Source organism: Dromaius novaehollandiae, chromosome 8 (assembly GCF_036370855.1).
Source record: "Dromaius novaehollandiae isolate bDroNov1 chromosome 8, bDroNov1.hap1, whole genome shotgun sequence".
NCBI classification, from domain to species: domain Eukaryota; kingdom Metazoa; phylum Chordata; class Aves; order Casuariiformes; family Dromaiidae; genus Dromaius; species Dromaius novaehollandiae.
The window spans coordinates 30384925-30401716 of record NC_088105.1 but is presented as its reverse complement, the minus strand read 5'-3'; the positions used below and the strand labels follow the sequence as shown (position 1 = coordinate 30401716).

Here is a 16792-nt window from a genome sequence, read left to right as displayed (position 1 = left end):
AATATCAGTCACTCATTACAAAGACTCTTCTCCCCCCACTCCCCAGCAACACCCCTCGTTCCCAGACAAGGAAATGAATCATACTCCTGCTCTTGAATACATCATGACAGTCGTGGTTCTAATGAGAGGGCGCCATTCATTCTGGGTGGAAAGTTCCCGGTGTCGACACAGAAATGTTATTAATTAAAGAGAGCTACCTGAAGCAAAAGATGAAAGGAGTACCAGACCTGCCAAGCTAACGTATGAGTGGGGATACAGCCTCGTTAGGCACCCGGTCCTCAGGCCTCCGAGTGCTCAGCAGGAGGATTGCTTTAGCCTGTTGCAAGGAGCTATCCTCCAGGTTTAAAAGCTCCAGAGCTAGATTCATACCTGGCCTGGACCTCATCCTGCACCCAAGATGGAACTGCCACTAGTGATTAAGCAAATCACATTGATGTGGTATTGGGTAATGGGGGTAACATACCTCTGAAGGGCTAAGGGAGCTGCTGACTGCAGATGATTTTAGTGGAAAGAGAGGGTACTTCGTGTCTGCCAGGGTTGAGTCCTTGTACTGTAAATGCTTTAGTGTGATTTATCTCCTCTAAAATACCAAATTGCCTCCCTCCATGTATGGAAACATTCTGCCTCCTCTTTAAGCGCAATGTGAATTAATCTTGGCAATAAAAGGCAGGTGTTTACTGTGTGTTTAGCTACAGAGCCAAGATACAATGAGGTTAAGTGATATGCCTGTGGACATGCATGGAGTCAGAGGCAGAGAAAGGAGCTGAAGCCAGATTTGCTGAATCTGAGTGCAGCACTTTAATGTCAAGAGCATCAGTTAATCCTCCTCCTTCCAGTTTTGGCTCATTCCACCAACACATTGGACGTAATCAGATAGGTAAAAATGCATACAGGCTGTGCTCTGTATGCTTCTGATATGAAGATGCTTGTACTGCACTTACTGTGGGAGATTAGAACGTGCTAATTTATTTCTTTACACAAAACTACTGCTCAGAAGTTTTTTATTTTGTTAAATAAGTGTTAAAAGGCAAGTGCTCTCTAATATAGTGATAAAACACAGTGAAGTGTCTTGAAATGTTTATAGCCCTTGGTGCACTTTCTAGGTTGCATATTAGTAAATTCTGAGCAGTGAATTATACCACTGCTTAATTTTATCTTATGCTTTTAACTCTTCCTGTGCAACTTACACTGGCTGGGAGGAACAAGACGCTTGCCTTAGACCAGGCTCTGAGTGGGGTCAACCTTCTGCTCTGGAGGCTTGGTTTCAGATCTACTGAAGGTCATGAGTGAAGAAAGACTGGTGATGTTAGTGTCCCTTGTGCATGCTGTTCTTTATCACAGAACCAAGAAGGGTTTGGCAGTCTCTGCTTGGGGGAGAAATTGCAGAGGGCCACTGAATTGAGTGAGTGGGACCACTTGACCTGGGGGGAGAGGCAGGAAAGGCCTAGGGTGGGGGTGGCAGCAGGGCAGGAGGTATTTTCTGAGTGTGACTTGGAGAGTAACAGGGAAGAACAGGTAACTGAAAAATGATGTAGTAACCCAAGTCTAAAAACAATTAAACAAACACTCTCCAACTAGAATCTTTTGATTAGCTTTTTCTGTTGTTGTTTTTAGTGGGAATCATTTTGCTGACCAAGCCTATGGTGTATCCCTTCACATGGTTACATTGGCTCAGGGAAGAGGGTGGTGAACTATTGTGCAGGGATGGGACTGAGTATGCAGGGTCAAGAACCTTTTGAGTCAGCTTTGCTGCTGGAGTTGTTCGTGCAATTACATCCTGAAGTGCATTGCCGGAGCTAAGCAAAGGAGCCGTATGAGCATGCTCTTCTCTAGCACTTGCAGGGAGTAACACTGACCCCATTTGCTTCTGCGACCCTGCAGGCTTGCTTTTTGTTTTTTAAAGGAAATGATATCACTTATGCAAAATAAATTCTTAATTTTTAGGTTTCTCCCACTGTACACTTTTATTTAAAGGAGTGTAGCACACTTGACTTTCATTATCCTTCTGCAGTGTTTTCCCCGTCTGTCTCCTGTTCCTGCCTTTGTTTGAAATCCGTTGATTGCATGAGAACTGCTGCAAGTTGTGTTGTCTGAGATGTGTGACTCTGGGAGTGTCTTTGGGGTAAGCATTGGACATGAAATCTTTGCATGGGGACCATCATGACATGGACTCTCACCTTCAGGTCTGCTGGCCCTCTGGCAGATATGATGGCAAACTTTTGCCTTAGTTGGGGTTATAGTGGGCACAGATTTGGTGAGCTGTGATGCCCGATGCATTCTGTGGACTATGGGCTCTGCTGCTTGGGAATTAGGACCAAAGAAGTTGGAAGCAACGTGAAAGATGATGAGAAATTTGGAGTAAATTTATGGTGTGGGGGGAAGTAAGACAGGCATTGCAACAAATACTTTATTTCCAGCAGTGAACCATTGGGGTGGGATAATCAATGGAGACTGTGGATTTTCCATCCCTGTGTAACATAACTCAAAATTTCTTGCCTTTGGAAACAGTCATGCAGAACTGAATGCAAGCCATTGGTCTCAATTTCATCTGCTCATACAGTGAGGAAAAATAATTCCCTCAGCAGGAGGAATCTCAAAGGTGAATTCCATACCCAGTGTTATACTGAATTCAGGCAAAATGTCTTAAAAAGTGAGGAATCTATAAAGGATATTCAGTAAAAAGAATACCCTTGGCCCTCTCTGCCTGTGGAGAGACCCCTTTAATACCCTGTGTCTCTGGGAACTGAAATGCTGGCTGACTTGAGGATTGTAGAGGATAAACCACTGGAGGGCTGTTTGGCCCGAGTCTTGTCTGCAGCATGTGTGAAAAAGAGTAGTTTCATAAACTGGGAATTTCCTTTATTACTTTGAAGGGTTTAATTTTTCAAGCATTAGACAGCCAGGGCTAAAATGTCAGCTTTCTCCCTTTGGATCTCAGCTCTTCTTGCTTCCTGACCAAAGCAAAGCAGTTGTGTATTGGCATCAGTGCTGCTTTCCCAGTGGCTTGGCTGGGAATAGCTCTCTCATGGCTTCTCTGGTTAGAGAGCTCTGCTTGAAAAATACAGCTAGCCTGGGAGCAGCGTCTTTCCCCTTTCACTTGCTCTATTCAAGCCTTGTGTAACTCGGTAGCTTGCTTGAAAGCATTTTATTTATTTGTAAGTTTGTTTCCTGTTGGGAGCCATTTTCCTAGATGGGTTCAGTCCCTTTCTTCCTGAAGCTCCTAGCTGGCAAAGACCTACTGGGCCATCTTGAGGTCATCCCTGGTATTTTCCCTCCAGCATATTCTCCTGTGCATTGTCCAGCTGACTGTCCGTATCCTGAGGAGCGGACGTCTGGGTGTGCGCAGGGCACTCGGGAGCATGCTGGAGCTGCAGACTAACTTTTTGAGCTAAATCCATTCCACGCTGCAGTTGCCGTTTTCTGTGTTTGGCCAGGGTGCTGTCCTCAGCCTGGCAGTCCAAAGATCGTGTCTTGTGCTCAGAGGTTCCTGGGTCTTAACAGTGACATGAGGCAAGTGAAGGTATGAGAAGAAAGAGCAGAGTAGAAGAGTTTGGGGGAAGGAGGATGAGGGAGCACTGCAGTGTGCAAGCAAGGCTGTGTCAGGGAAGCTCACACTCCTGGGATTTTGTCATACCTAGGTTTCACCAGCTTTGTCCCCTTCTCTTTGAGCAGGGCTTTCCTCCCCTCTCCCCAGCACCTATGTTCTGGGACACCCTTCTCATCAGTGCCCCTTGGTCATCTCTACTTTTCCCTGCTTTGATTTTTTCCAGCTGGGTGTGGGCCAGACTCAGTCCTCATGGCCTGCCTCAGTGCTGACCTGTAGGTCTGCCTGACGGAGGTGCTTGGGCACTGGGTGAGTTCAACTTCTATTCCTGCTCAGAGTCGCATGTGTCCTCTGCAAACCGGGCGAAGGGAGGAGGCTGGTGGGAGATTGCCAAGACCTCTTCTCTGCTGGAGCTCGCTGTGCTCCCAGCTCTGAAGAGAACTGTTACATTTTATGGACCATTTAGCTTCACAATGGTGATCCTAATTCTTCACAGCATGTATGTGCCATTTCTTGGTTATTAAAAGGACCCCTGAAAAGGAGCTGCCCTCTGAGTTAGTGCTCTTCCATGCAGTTAATTGCAGGAGGGCTTTGCTTAGACTGTGAGGTTTAATATTTCCAAACTCTCCCTGTGCTAAGAGAGTGAATTAATACCCATGTCTCCCTGCGGCTGCGGGGAATGACCCTTGCGCGTTGCCACTAAGCAGGCAGGGGAAGAACGTTTCTGTCTGGTGTAATTCAAACTTTGAATTGCTCTGGAGGAAGTCCACTTGCTTTCTGCATAGAGATCAAGGGTGCTTTAAGGGCTAGCTGGCCAGGTATCTTGGTCTTTCATCTCAATATCCTTATATTATGTGACACTTCAGGTGCCAAAATAGCTTCCGTTCCTTGGGGGCCCAAGCAAGCTGCATGGTTACTGGGAAAGGAGTGATTACCTTTGACTGACAAGTTAGCCGAAGGATGGATTGCTGTGGTTACACAGCAGGTGTGAGATGGATGATGTGAGGTGGTTTGAGGGGAGGTTCTTGTCAAGTCGCTGTGGTGTATATGAGAAAACAGAGACAGCAAACCACTGGGCTGTGTATTTCAGGTGTGAGGAGGCTGCCAAATTGCGAAATGCCAAATGAAATGTTACTGCAATGTGGAGCACAGCAGCGTGATAGAGTTCATGAGACTGGCGTAAGAGACGATGTGTGGCCAGTGTGGATGGGTTAATGTGTGCAGGGGTGATACGCTTAGGTTGGATTTTGTCACTAGGGTTGCCTTGCTTAGGAGCGCAAGACCTAGGTGGAAAGAACTCATGTAAAGAAATTGGAGCTTGCAAGGAAAGAGCTAAAAGTCATCAACTGCCGAAGTTTTCTGCATTGCTGCAGGCCTGGAGCAAGTTGTTGGCTTAAGTGGCTCTAAGCACCTTGGTCTTGCACTGGATTTACGGGTAAGGTGAAATTAGGAGGAGGTTAGTAGTTAATTCTTCTTGCTGTGACCAGGATGGGAGATGATTCCGTCTTGCTACTTCTCCTCAGAAGTTTCTTCAGAACCTGGTAAGGACTCTGGTTACGAAACCCGGGAAGCAAAGAGGATCCCTGGGTGCCTGACAATTCCTTTTCTGTGCTGGTTCATTCTTGCAGGCAGCCTCGGGCTGCCTGTCTCTTTGTTAAGGGAGTGACAGCAATGTGACACCGTGAAAATAATTACTAACAAATCACAGTGGTGACTGCAAACAGCTCGCTGTCTTCAGAGGCATGTCAGGGAGCATTAGAGCAAGGCCGTGGGAGCTGCATAGTGGCTAGGGGGCTCTTTCTCTGCTCTAGGCTGAGGGAAGACGTTCAGAGACCTTTGGCGCCCACCACCCCCGCATCATTCCCTTCTCGTTGGCTTTTTCTTTCTTTCCTTCCTTCTCTGCCTTTGCCATCAATAATTAAGCCCATTAATTGCACAGTGAGTTCAGGAAAGCTGAGAATGGTAAGACCAGGCTTCTGCCTTCCCTGGATTCAGCAACTCGCCACAAAGCAGCAGAGGAATTTCTGGAGGGCTGTCATGGATGGACACGTGCAAGTTGTGTTCCACATCTTGCAGCCATTGCATGCTGCCCTGGGCAGTGATGTTTATTAATTTTGTGCTCCTAGGAATTTGTGTGCTGCTGACACAGTTGCAGAATGGCCTGTGTCCTTGCCCTCAGGAGCCCCCAATCTCCATGAACCTGAAAGTAGTTTGCATTTGTGCAGAGCATCACAGCAAATGCAAAATTGACTGGCATTCCAGCAGAAAATGGGAGTAGGAATGAGAGGACCTTCTAGATGCAGTAGGAATGATGCCAGTCAGCATGGCTGAAGCTCAAGGTGAACATGGTCCTTGAGTGAATAAACAGCAGACAGGTCACAGGTGAAGAAGGCTGGTAGCAAATAGAGCAGCTGGGAGAGCTGCTGCAGAGAGAGGCCCTTAAACTTCTGTGGCTGTGGCTATGTTGGAGCAGGGACTCTGCTGCAGAGTTACATTGACAGGGCCTGGGAGGAAACTCTGAACACGAGCAAGCTGAGTTGCTGTTCAGTAAAGGATCTGTTCAGATGAAGGCCAGGTCCACATAACTTTGGCTAGTGTGGCTTTGACTCCAGCGCAGAGGAGTGACTGACAGCAGGGCTGTGCTGGCTAGAGCTCTTAATGGTGAGGCAGTCATCTTGGCAAAACCTCTGCTCAGAGAGGAGAAGGAGGGGGCTGAAATCAGCTGCGTTGTCAAAAGCAGGGTTTCTTTGGTGCATTCTGCATCTCCTCTAGGAGAGGAGGGCTGGTGGGGCTGTTGCTGTAAAGCCTCATTATGTTGCTATAAGGCTCCCTTCAAAGGGAGGGTCTAGGAGAAATGCTGGTAGGAAACCGGAAAGCAGCTGCTGGCTGCAGCATCCCTTCAGCAGCTTTGGTAATTGAACCCCTGGGCAACCTTTGAGAAAGGTTGCTTGCAGTGTGCCTGGTACCTCCACTCCTTGTTCGTGCGGGTATTTCCTGCTCTTGTTAAAGAACTGGCCGTGCCATCTGGCAGCACTGCGCTGGTGATTACCGGAGCAGAGAAGTGCCCTGCAATGGGAAGCACGAGGTGCGGATGGGACCCTGCTCCCTCGGCTGCAAGCGCCTGCTCCACCGAGCAGCCCTCTTCCCCATTCCCTTAGTTACTCAAGTGATTTTCCCAACTGTCACATCTGTAAATAATGTTGCTGGTGTATCTAGCTAGATGCAGAGCGGTTCTGGAGGGGGGAGGGCCGGCGCTGAGGGTGGCTCATAGCAGCCCCTCTCCTCTGCCTCATACAATATTTATGCAGGGGCTGGGAGTCAGCGGCACTGACCCGCGGGTCGTGCCGTTAAACAGCTCCCGCAGCCCCTGCATTCTAATTGCTGCACTTGTCCTTTGCTCTGGAGGATTTGCTGCTCCTTGTCTCTGGCGAAGCAAACGCTAATGGCAGCTGGGGCTGGAGGTGGGGAGCGCTCCCTCCCCACAAGGGAAGGACGAACTTGTTTTCCCTCGTGCAGATCTAATTTGCAGCTGCACAGAAACCCATGTTCAGGCCCCATTTCTCGGCGTGCCGGCTCCCCAGCGTGCCCACGCTTTGCTCAGGAATGAGAGCATCCCATCCCTCGGCTGTGCCAAGAGCTCGTGGAGCTGTTCTGCGTGTAACTCGTGGTTATGTGCTGTCAGAGGGGACCGGGCGTCTTACCCCATCCCACTGTCTCCTCGTTGGATTTCTCCGCCTATATATGCTGCCCTTTGGTGGGGAAAGAGAAGAGGAAGCAATCACAGAAGTCAGTCAAGAGAGTAGACCTGGATGCTGTGGTGCCAGCGGAGGGCAGAGACAGTGCCAGGAAAGAAGGGGGGGTGGGTTGCCTCTTAGTTGAACAGCTTCACGGGGTGGAATGGCATATTCTGTCATACATAAATGACCTGCTTCAGTGAGGGGAGAGGGAGGCGGAGGCGAAAGCCGGGAGCCTCATGGCGCGGATGAGGGAATTCTGCCCCCCTTGCAAGCAGTATAGCTGTGGGGGGTGGCAGTGAGGTTTTTCTTCTGGCTGGCAGTGGCTTTCCTGCTGATTTAAACCATATCCAAGTGGTTCAAGGAAGCCCAAAAGATAAAGCTAGCAGCTCTTCAGTTGCTAGAGCTGCCATGACTTTCCCCATGCTGTTCTGCTGGGCTTCTTCCTACTCGGAGCATCATGTCAGGTTTCTGCAACTCCAGTGACCTAACTGACCGCCCACGTCCCTCATTCTGCCTTCGAGAGTTTGGAGGTCCCCTTTGTGACTGGAAAAGGGCTGTTTAGACTGGAGACTAATGGCCTTTAAGTGACATGATTTTATTACGTTAAGCGTCTATAGGCTCCACCATTAGGCACTAAACAGTTTATGACTCATAGCAGAGAAGCCCATGTCCTGAAGAGCTCATAAGCTAAATGGTCGGGACAGGCAAGATATGGGAGAGGCAAGGTTCTCCTCCTTCCTCTCACACAGCAAGTGTAAGAAAGAGCTGTGACAGAACAGCGCCTTGCTCTCGCTCTTGCACATTCCAGAGTTTCTTGGGGAGAGATACTTTTCCAATGAAAAACTGTAGTGGGAAGAGAAGCACATTTAATATTAGTTTAATTTTTGTGTGTGTTTTGGTTTTGAGGAGGCTTAGACACAGTGCATTGTGGATGCATTTGTTGCATCAGGTATACTCCCTTGCCCAGTAAGTAATTACAATATTCTGCAGCAGTGGTCTGAATGCTGCCTCTTAAAACAGCTAGGATGCAGAGTACCAGCTATTACTAGACTGGTGTCCGTATGAAAGACTTCATAAAAGACCATATAGACAGAGAAGGGACACGCTCTGCGTTTGTAATCAGACTGTGCTGCAGCATGAATCACAGAATAATTTAAATCGAGATCTCTAATCCAACACCCTGCTCAAAACAGAGCTAACTTCAAACTTAAATCAGGTTGCTCAGGGTCTTGTCCAGATGAGTTTTGAATGTCTCCAGGGGTGGAGTTTCCCCCACCTCCCTGTTGCTTTATTACTCGCATGGCAAAGAGTTTTTTCTTATGTCCAATTGGAAGTTTACGTGCTGCAGCTCATGGTTATGACTTGTGACTTTCATCTGGAACATGCCTGTGTGGTGGATGTACATGGTGTACTAATAATTTACACTTATTAATAAGATGCTCCATAATGTTGCATTTGGTAAGCAGCTGGAGTGTCACAGCAAGCTTGTGTGCAGAAATCTGTTTTTAAGGGCTTTCCTTTGTGTCAGATTCCCTTGCTCCCTCAGCCTTGGAAACCTTTCAGTTTCTCTTTCCTTTGGAGCATCCTGGTGCATTTCCGATGTCAAAGGAAAGTCCATGCAGTCCTCCTCAGTGTCCGGAAGGGCTGGTGAGAGCATTATCTCTGCCCCTGAATATTCCTTCACCAATCTGCAGGACTTGCTGTGGAAGAATATCCAGCTTCTGTCTGCTGTGCTCCTAACCTCAGCTGAACCGTGGAGCCAGTAAGTCCTGGTTTCCTGTACAGTAATTATGTCATTATATAAAAATCAAAGGGCCTGATTCTCACCAGCGACTCGCTAACCTGAGATAGAATTATTCCAGGTTTACTCCCACTTGCATAGCAGCAGAATCAGGCCCAGTAAATAGAGCTATGAATCTTTTTAAGAGAAGCTGTTAAGTAGTAGCACATAGATTTATTGTAGCATCATGTGTGTGCAATTGTTGATGAACGTCTTCTCTTGGAGGCTGAATACCTGCTGTGTTACAGCCTTGCTTTTAATGTTGAGATAGCATCTCTGCCAGCATCGAGCTGACACACAGACGGATACCAGTAAAAAGGACCAGATCTCGCTTGGTGTTAAATGCCTTCATGTTTCATTAAGGTTGATGGCAGTGGAAGGCACACAGTGCTTTGCAGGACAAATGAGTGACTCCTAGAGCCACTTGCTCTGCATGCTTTTGTAGCAGAATTATTTTCCTAGTGTATATATTGCTCTAGTTGGATTCTGGGTTAACAGACTTTTTTCTACTCCCAAGCTAGTTGCTTGGAGAGCACAGGTGTCAGGATTCTCCCAAATTCCTTAGTACCCAACAAAACTAGGGAAGAATGATCCTGCTGTAGAGTATGATGGGTGGATCCCCAGGGTGGGAGTTCAGGCATCTCAGCCAGTGCTCCTGTGAGTCCCAGGTGTGAAGGTTTGCAGCTTGCCTGTTAAGCTTCCTCAGCAGAAATAAGCCTGATACAGAGAGAAAGCAGTGCTGTCCAGAACGGGTGTCGCAGAAGAAGGAAGGTCTGAGAGTGCAGGTAGCAGCCTTGCTGCTTAGGCTGGGGTTTGTTAGCCTCATTACACTAATCCAATTAAAGACTGAGGGAAAATGATAACGCACACTCCAGTGACTGGGTTCGTGTGGCAACTGCTTCCCTTCCTGGGCAGTTGGAGTGACCCTCGTTATCTTGTGCATCACCACACATCCCCGGGCCCTGTAGACCCACTGGTGTCTCCTCATGCCTTGGTGTGTGCTCTGCTCCTGCATCGTGACTCTTTTATTACTAATGGAGCATGGATGCATTTTAGCTGCTGGTCAGCCCTCATTAATATCCGGAGATGACAGGTTGACATTTGTAAGGAAGACTTGCATTGACCTTCATGTTGCGCATCGGTGCGGTTGCCATGAGGTGCCCTGCGCTGGATGTGTCTTCCTGCCGCTGCCTCAGGAATGTGTTTGCATTAGTGAAGGGACGTGCTGCTCTGTAACCCTTTGCTGCTGCCAGTAATGCGGACGGTATGTTTGTCTGTCTCATGCATCCCTCTGCCCATCCCAAGGGCTCTTCCCTGTAGAGGCCCTGTGCCAGTGAAAGGGACTATGTGGTGTTGGGGCTGCGCACGTGGCTCCTGGTGAGGTTGTTACTGGTACCCCACAGCGGTGCTGTGCTGTTTGGGTACTGGGAGCTAAATAGAAGGAAGCTTCATGCCCAGGTTGAGAGGAGGGGAGTGACTGGTGAAGCCCTCCATATGGACAGGAGGACCTGCAGGGAGGGTCTGCGCTGTCTGCTGCCTTTCGCTTGTGCCTGTCTGGGGGATACAGCAGGGGAGAAGGCTGTGCTGCCCAGGTGTGCTGAATGCTGTCAGTCGCCTGTCTCTCCCTGCCCCATCCCACCCCGGCTCAAGGACTGCTGCAGCTGGCTCAGCAATGACATTTATTAATGGAGGGGGCTTTGAAAAAAGGCATGCAGCTCCCTCAAAGGCTCCTCGCTGTAACTCCCTCTCTTCTTCTCACCAGCCCATCTGAGGCAATGGCTGCTGGTGCTGAAATTCATTAGTGTTTCCTGACAGGCGATGGAGGCTTGCTCTGTCTGTTCCCACTTCCCTGCTCTCATGTCCCCGCTTCACGCATGCTGATATTTAAAGCTGATGTGCAGCTCCTGGGCTTGCTGCACTGTGACAAGTTTGGGGGAGGTTGAGAGAACTGAGAGGGCGGCAGGAAAGCAAAGAGGGAGGTGGGAGGGAGGGAGAAGGGACCTGTCTCAGGGCTTGTATGAAAGCCCAGGGCTTTTCAGACTCTCACCAAATGCAGCATCTTTCCACAGCGTTGCTGCTTATGAGTTTTAAGTACAGCCACCCCAGGGCAGTTTGGCATGCAGTGCTGGGGGCAGAGAGAGGGAAGGAGTCATGGCTGTGCTCAGCATGAAGGGGGTGCAGTGACCTGGCACGTGGATTCCTCTGGTCCCTTCCCAGGTCTGTGGGTTGGAGAAGCATGTGAGCAGGGTGGCAGAGAGGCCTGACTGAAGGCTTGAGCCCTCTGTCCTTCGCTTTGGACAGGAACACGATGGGAGGCTGGCTGTGCGCTTGCCTTTCTGCACTGTGGGCATGTGGGTGGCTCCAGCACTGTCTTTGCCGTAGATTCATCTTGGATTTGCTAGGCTCTCACTAACCCTCTCTTCTTTCTTGAGCGACCTCCCAGTTCCCTGTGGTGACAGGTACTGCCTCGGAGCATGGACAGCTGCCCCACAGAGGCCCTGGGATTTGCTGTCCAAGGCTCCCCTGGGGGAGTATCATGGGCCTCTCCTTTGGAAGAGGAAGATTGTGCCAAAGGCTGGGTGACTGCACCTGGGCCAAAATGACATCTGGGACGTTGTTATTGACGGTGGGATGGCTGAGCGTGCAGGCACCAGGGCTGTGTCCAGAGCTCAGATGGGGAGGAGACATTTCTCTTCTATAGCCTTTGACTGCATAGAAAAGCTGCTTTATTTTAATTTGAATTACTGGAGGGAGGAGGTTGAGCTTTGGGTGGTTTTTTTGGAAGCATGGGTCAGCGTGTTTTAACTTTAGCAGGTTGCTAGTTGGTTTGGGCTGTGCTGTATGCCCAGAGTGCTGTGCTCGTTTGGGTGCTGTTACATAGCACTGCCATAGGGCTCCTGCTAGGGTGCGGTTATTTTGGCAAAGCACTGTCAGGCCATCTACACCCACTCTACAAGCTCCTGTGGCCTCAGCTCTTTGGAAGAGGATTCACCTGTTTGCATCCCCAGGGCATTGAATCCTGCTGGTTTGGATCAGTTTTGGCTGTCCCCTTGGGAGACTGTGGGTTTAACTAAACTGCTTTAAATTCCTGTCTTTCCTTCAGCTGATGCAAAATTCAGTGCTGATTGATGTGGCTTTGCCTTCTGTAGCACTGTTCCTCTGTTAAAGCATTTCATGTGGATGTTATTCCCTTGCCAGCTTTCTGTGTTAGAAGGAGACACCCAAGCTTTCCCCAGCTTTCCAGAGACCCAAGAGAAATTGCTACCTCTTCATCTGTTCCCAAGAGAAATTGCTACCTCTTCATCTGTGATATGAGAGCACCTGATAGAGATCCTACACTTGGTCAAAATAGAGCAGTGTTGCCAGGGCTGGAGACCATTCAAGCCATGCCTTGCCTAGCCTTGCCTTGAACTGTGGTGCAGGGCTGGGAGGCATTTCCAGCTCTCCTCTTAGGCTCCCACCTTGTTGCTGTTGTGTGCTGCTGCATCCATGCAGCTTCGTTCAGACTTTCCCACCCTCCTTCAATGATAGAGGGGTTGTGAATGGATTTCCAAGGTGGGAGGGTGGTGGGAAGGGGGCTGAGGGTGCCTGCCCTCTCCTTCGCGGCCCAGTGCAGGAGGGTTGGTCAGGGCACAATTAAAACGTTCTGTATCTGTTACAACTCAAGGTCTGTAGTGCATGGATTTTTTTTGAAGGCTGAGACCAGGTCTATAAATATCAAGATTTAATGTCCCTTTATCTTTCCTGAAGAGAGACTTGTTCTTTTAACTGGCTCAATATCAATACACCCAGTGTGTAGAAAGTGGCCCAATTTCTTTGTCTGCTGACATTCTGAACCCAGAAGCAGATGGACATTAACCAGCTCTGATTAGTTGGGAGAATCAAGCATTAATTTTTTATACACTAGGACCACCTGAGTGACGGAAATCAATTATGGCTGCCCCTCCCCCTTCCATATTAATGTGGTTGCTCTGAGCAGAGATGGAGGAACCTGTTGAAATGAGAAACCCCCTATTTCTTAGCTTGACCCCCTAGATAATTAGGGTTAAATTGATATGCTATCGCACTGGTGACACATTTTATCTGCCTCTGTTTGTACAAGAGGATACAATAGTGGAGGAAGGACCAATTTGTGCCCTGCTCTAGCTAACCAGACCGAGATAAAAGGTGTCACTAGTATGATAACGTTCTCGCCTCACGCTCCTTTATTGTTGCTCAATTTGCCTTTTTTTTTTTTTTAATCCCATTCTTTCTTTCTTTCAATACCCTTGGTCATATTTTAACTCCATGCCATCGCATAATGATGCCTTGCTAAATGTGTGTGGAGATAGGCAACTCTGGCTGACAGCCTTCCCTGATAACCGAATTCCAGCCCATCCATCACTAGGCTGCTCTCCTTAACTTAAGGGAAGTGATAACTAAAGCAAGGCCGTTTATCACCGCTGAGCTGTGCGCTTCTTACTGGCTTGGAGAGAGCTGGCTTCAACGGGAGAAATGCAGCCATGTGACCTCGCCTCCTATTTGCATCTCGTTCATCTCCAAGCCCCATTTACCCTGCCGCGTACAGAGGAGCAAGGCTGTGGATGGAAAATGGAGCCCGGGGTGATGAAGCTCTCCGAAAATGGTGCGTAGCTGCCGCTGCTGACTGCAGTCCAGGGAGAGCTTGGCTGGCAGAGAAGAGCATGCTCTTGTTGCTCTTCTGTTGCTCTGAGAACCGTTCTGAAGTGCTCACTACCTGCTGTGACTTCTTGTTCGGTCCCAAAGGGACCTGTGTTTCGGGGGCAGGCAGGGGTGGTGTGCTCCCACCTCTGTTGCTGAAAGGACAGATTGCCAGAGCTGCACTGAGAGGCTGGAAAATCCCACAGCCATTTTCTCCTTATCAACTGCAGTCAGCTGAAGCAAGGTGATTGGCTGAAGGGGTGCTTTTGAGAGCCACCTTCCTTCCCAAGAAAGTGAGAACTTCCCTGTTTGGGGAGACAGGGAGACCTAGTTCAAAAGCTGGAAGGATCACGGTATATTGAATGAAGTGTGCTGCTCTCTCTCTTCTCCTTTACCAGAGAGAGGGCCAAATCTGGAGGTCTTTGCTCAGACAAAGCTGCCCCCAGTGATCAAGATTGGATTTTGCTAAAGCAAGGAGCCTTACTGATAGAGAGATACTTCCTTAATGGTCTTGACAGTTTTGTTGCCCATGAGGAGAGCTACAGGTGTGCCCTGTTTCCTCCAACCTGGGAAAAACCTTGGAGAAACTCCTGCCTAGTCACCAGGGCTGGGGATTGTGGGGCCACAGCAGGCAAAAGGCTTAGAGCTGAGGAAGAGAGGTTGCAGAGGTGTGTTTTCCTTCCCATAGTTACATGGAGACCTGATTTCTGTGCGGTGAGAGCCCCCAGTTCTTTGTGTGTGCTGGGACCGTTGTGTGCCTAGGATGGACCAGAGCCATAGTACGTTCCTTCTCTAAAGGCAGGTTCACAGAGGGGCTGTATCTCAGCTCAAGGAATAGACTGGCATTTTTAAACTTTGGTCCTGCTGCTGACAGCCTGCCCAGGCTATAGCATATGTGTAGATCTTCCAGTGCTTCCCAAACTTCATGGAGAAGTGTCTCTGGTGCTAATGTGAAATGAGGGGAGCACAAGTGCAGAGGGGGAAGGGGAATATCCTGAGGTCACACAGCTCCACAGACAGTTTCTGGCATTGTGTTACTTGCTAACAAAAATGGGTCATTTATTTAGTTGACATATTTATTTGGAACATTTATTTTCTCCAATTAAAGATCCACTGTCCAGCGCCCAGGGCATACTCCCATGAGTCTCAGGGTGGAAGTAGAACCAGAGTCTCCAGATTCCTGGGCCTTTTGGTCCCACAGGGATGGAAGTGGTTTAGATGTCATTCATTGCGCTGGGGAGGTTAACTGTCAATTCGTTGGGCTAACAAGAACAATGCTGTACTCACTCGTCCTGGGCCCTGTCCAAATGGTAGGTGAGACAGTAAGTATTTTTCTAGCTGGAGCTAGATGGAGACCTGTATTAATGAACACCTTTTAGGTTGGGAGGAGGACCCCCACTTAAAGTAACGCACCTTTTGCTAACTGCTGTCATGATCCTCTCTAGCCAAATGTGAGCAGTCTAAGAGGTTGAGCTGATCATTTGGTGGTATTAAGCTAGTCATTTGTTTTGGATAGTGCCTTTTCCTTGTGATCTTTTTTGATCAGAAAGCAGCAGAAAGCAGCTTTCCTAGTGGATGAGCTTTCTTAGGACACTGTTTGGGGCTGATGGAGTCTGTTCAGCTCCCGGATGTCATGGACATATGTGTAATGGCTGTAAAATGCGTGGGTCAGGCTGCTTTTAATGTGACAGCTCTGTTATGCAATTGCAAGGAGTGACTCCAGGTGGTTTATTTCAGAGTGATGGGGCTAGCAGATGAGCCATGCCCAGAGATGAGACCATGCTGTCAAGTCACATTGCTTACCCTGCAAATTGTCTTAGTCCTGTTTGCAAGCTCATACTCTTGACAGGCTTCCTACTTTCAGAGAGATTCCTCTGGACCTCCTTATACAAATCTCTTTGCATGACATAAATTACCACTCCTAAATGATGCTGTGTGCTTCTTTTCCAGGCCACGCATTTGGTTTTGGCACAGAGAGTCTTTTCTTAACTTAAGTAGGCCTCGCAGTGTATACTGGCTCTGTGGGCCACCTACCCTGGGAGATTCCTCCGGGTATGTTTGCTAGCTTGCTTCCTTTTCTTTCCATTGAAATGGAGGCAGAACTGAGGTTGGACTGTTCCTTGGGTACTGCAATAACCTGAGTCTCACATTATCTAAAAGTGACTCTCGTCACCCCTGACAAGCATAACTGCTTATAGATAGGTCTGAAGAGGTACTGCCCTGTTCACTGGGGGGCTGGAGCTGAGCTCAGCAATCTGCATGGATGCTGATGGTGCAGCCTAGCTCAAGGCAGTGTATCTGGCTTGTACTTACATATGAGCAGAACTTTCCTGAATTTCAGCCTTGAAGCTGAAGTCCTGTCTGGATTATCCATTCTTCCCCTTATACAGAGGGGGAGATTTTGCCCTGGATGGGGTCTGTGTTGGGATGTTTGGCCAGATGATGCTGGCACAGCTCTTCCCTCCTCTCCTACAAAGTCTCCCAGAAAGCCCCCAAATGTCCAAGGAAGTTATGAGGTTTCCACACACCCCTTCATTTTCAAAGGCCAGTTCCTGGGGTTGTGGCTTTTAACACACACAAACGGGTCTAATTTAGTCATTTATTTAGTTGACATATTTATTTGGGATGTTCCTTTTCTTCAGTTAAAGATCCTGTGACCAGTGCCCCAGGCATACTCAGCAATACATGAATGAACAAGGTCCATCAATTACTCTTGATCAGATCAGACTGGCCAAGGAAAAGTCCCATAACTCATCTCCCTGCATGGGCTCCGCTGGAGTTGCACGACACTGCTACTCATCCTTTCCCATCTCCTGACAGAGAGGCACTTCACAGCTACTCTGCAAATACACTTGGGCTGGCAACCCTGGGAGAAGCAGCTTCAAAATTCTGGGGTCCTCTTGTCCCTTCAGGCAATCCTCCTCCTTTTTCAATAGAGATTTGTTTTGTGAGCCCTATTCTGGCTGCTTGCTGTAGGAAGAGAGAGGTTAAATACGCACACTGACAGCTCTGAACACTGGCTCTCACACCCTTACTGAGACAGCGTGCTACACTTCGCCTTTTCAGAGCTGT

At 48.7% G+C, this 16792-nt stretch overlaps 1 protein-coding gene across 3 annotated transcripts in view; it reads left to right on the top strand.

The window, feature by feature from the left end:
- Nucleotides 1-16792, top strand: part of ERI3 (ERI1 exoribonuclease family member 3) — a 148977-nt gene that overhangs the window by 38223 nt on the left and 93962 nt on the right. The gene's annotated exons all lie outside the window — the stretch shown is intronic.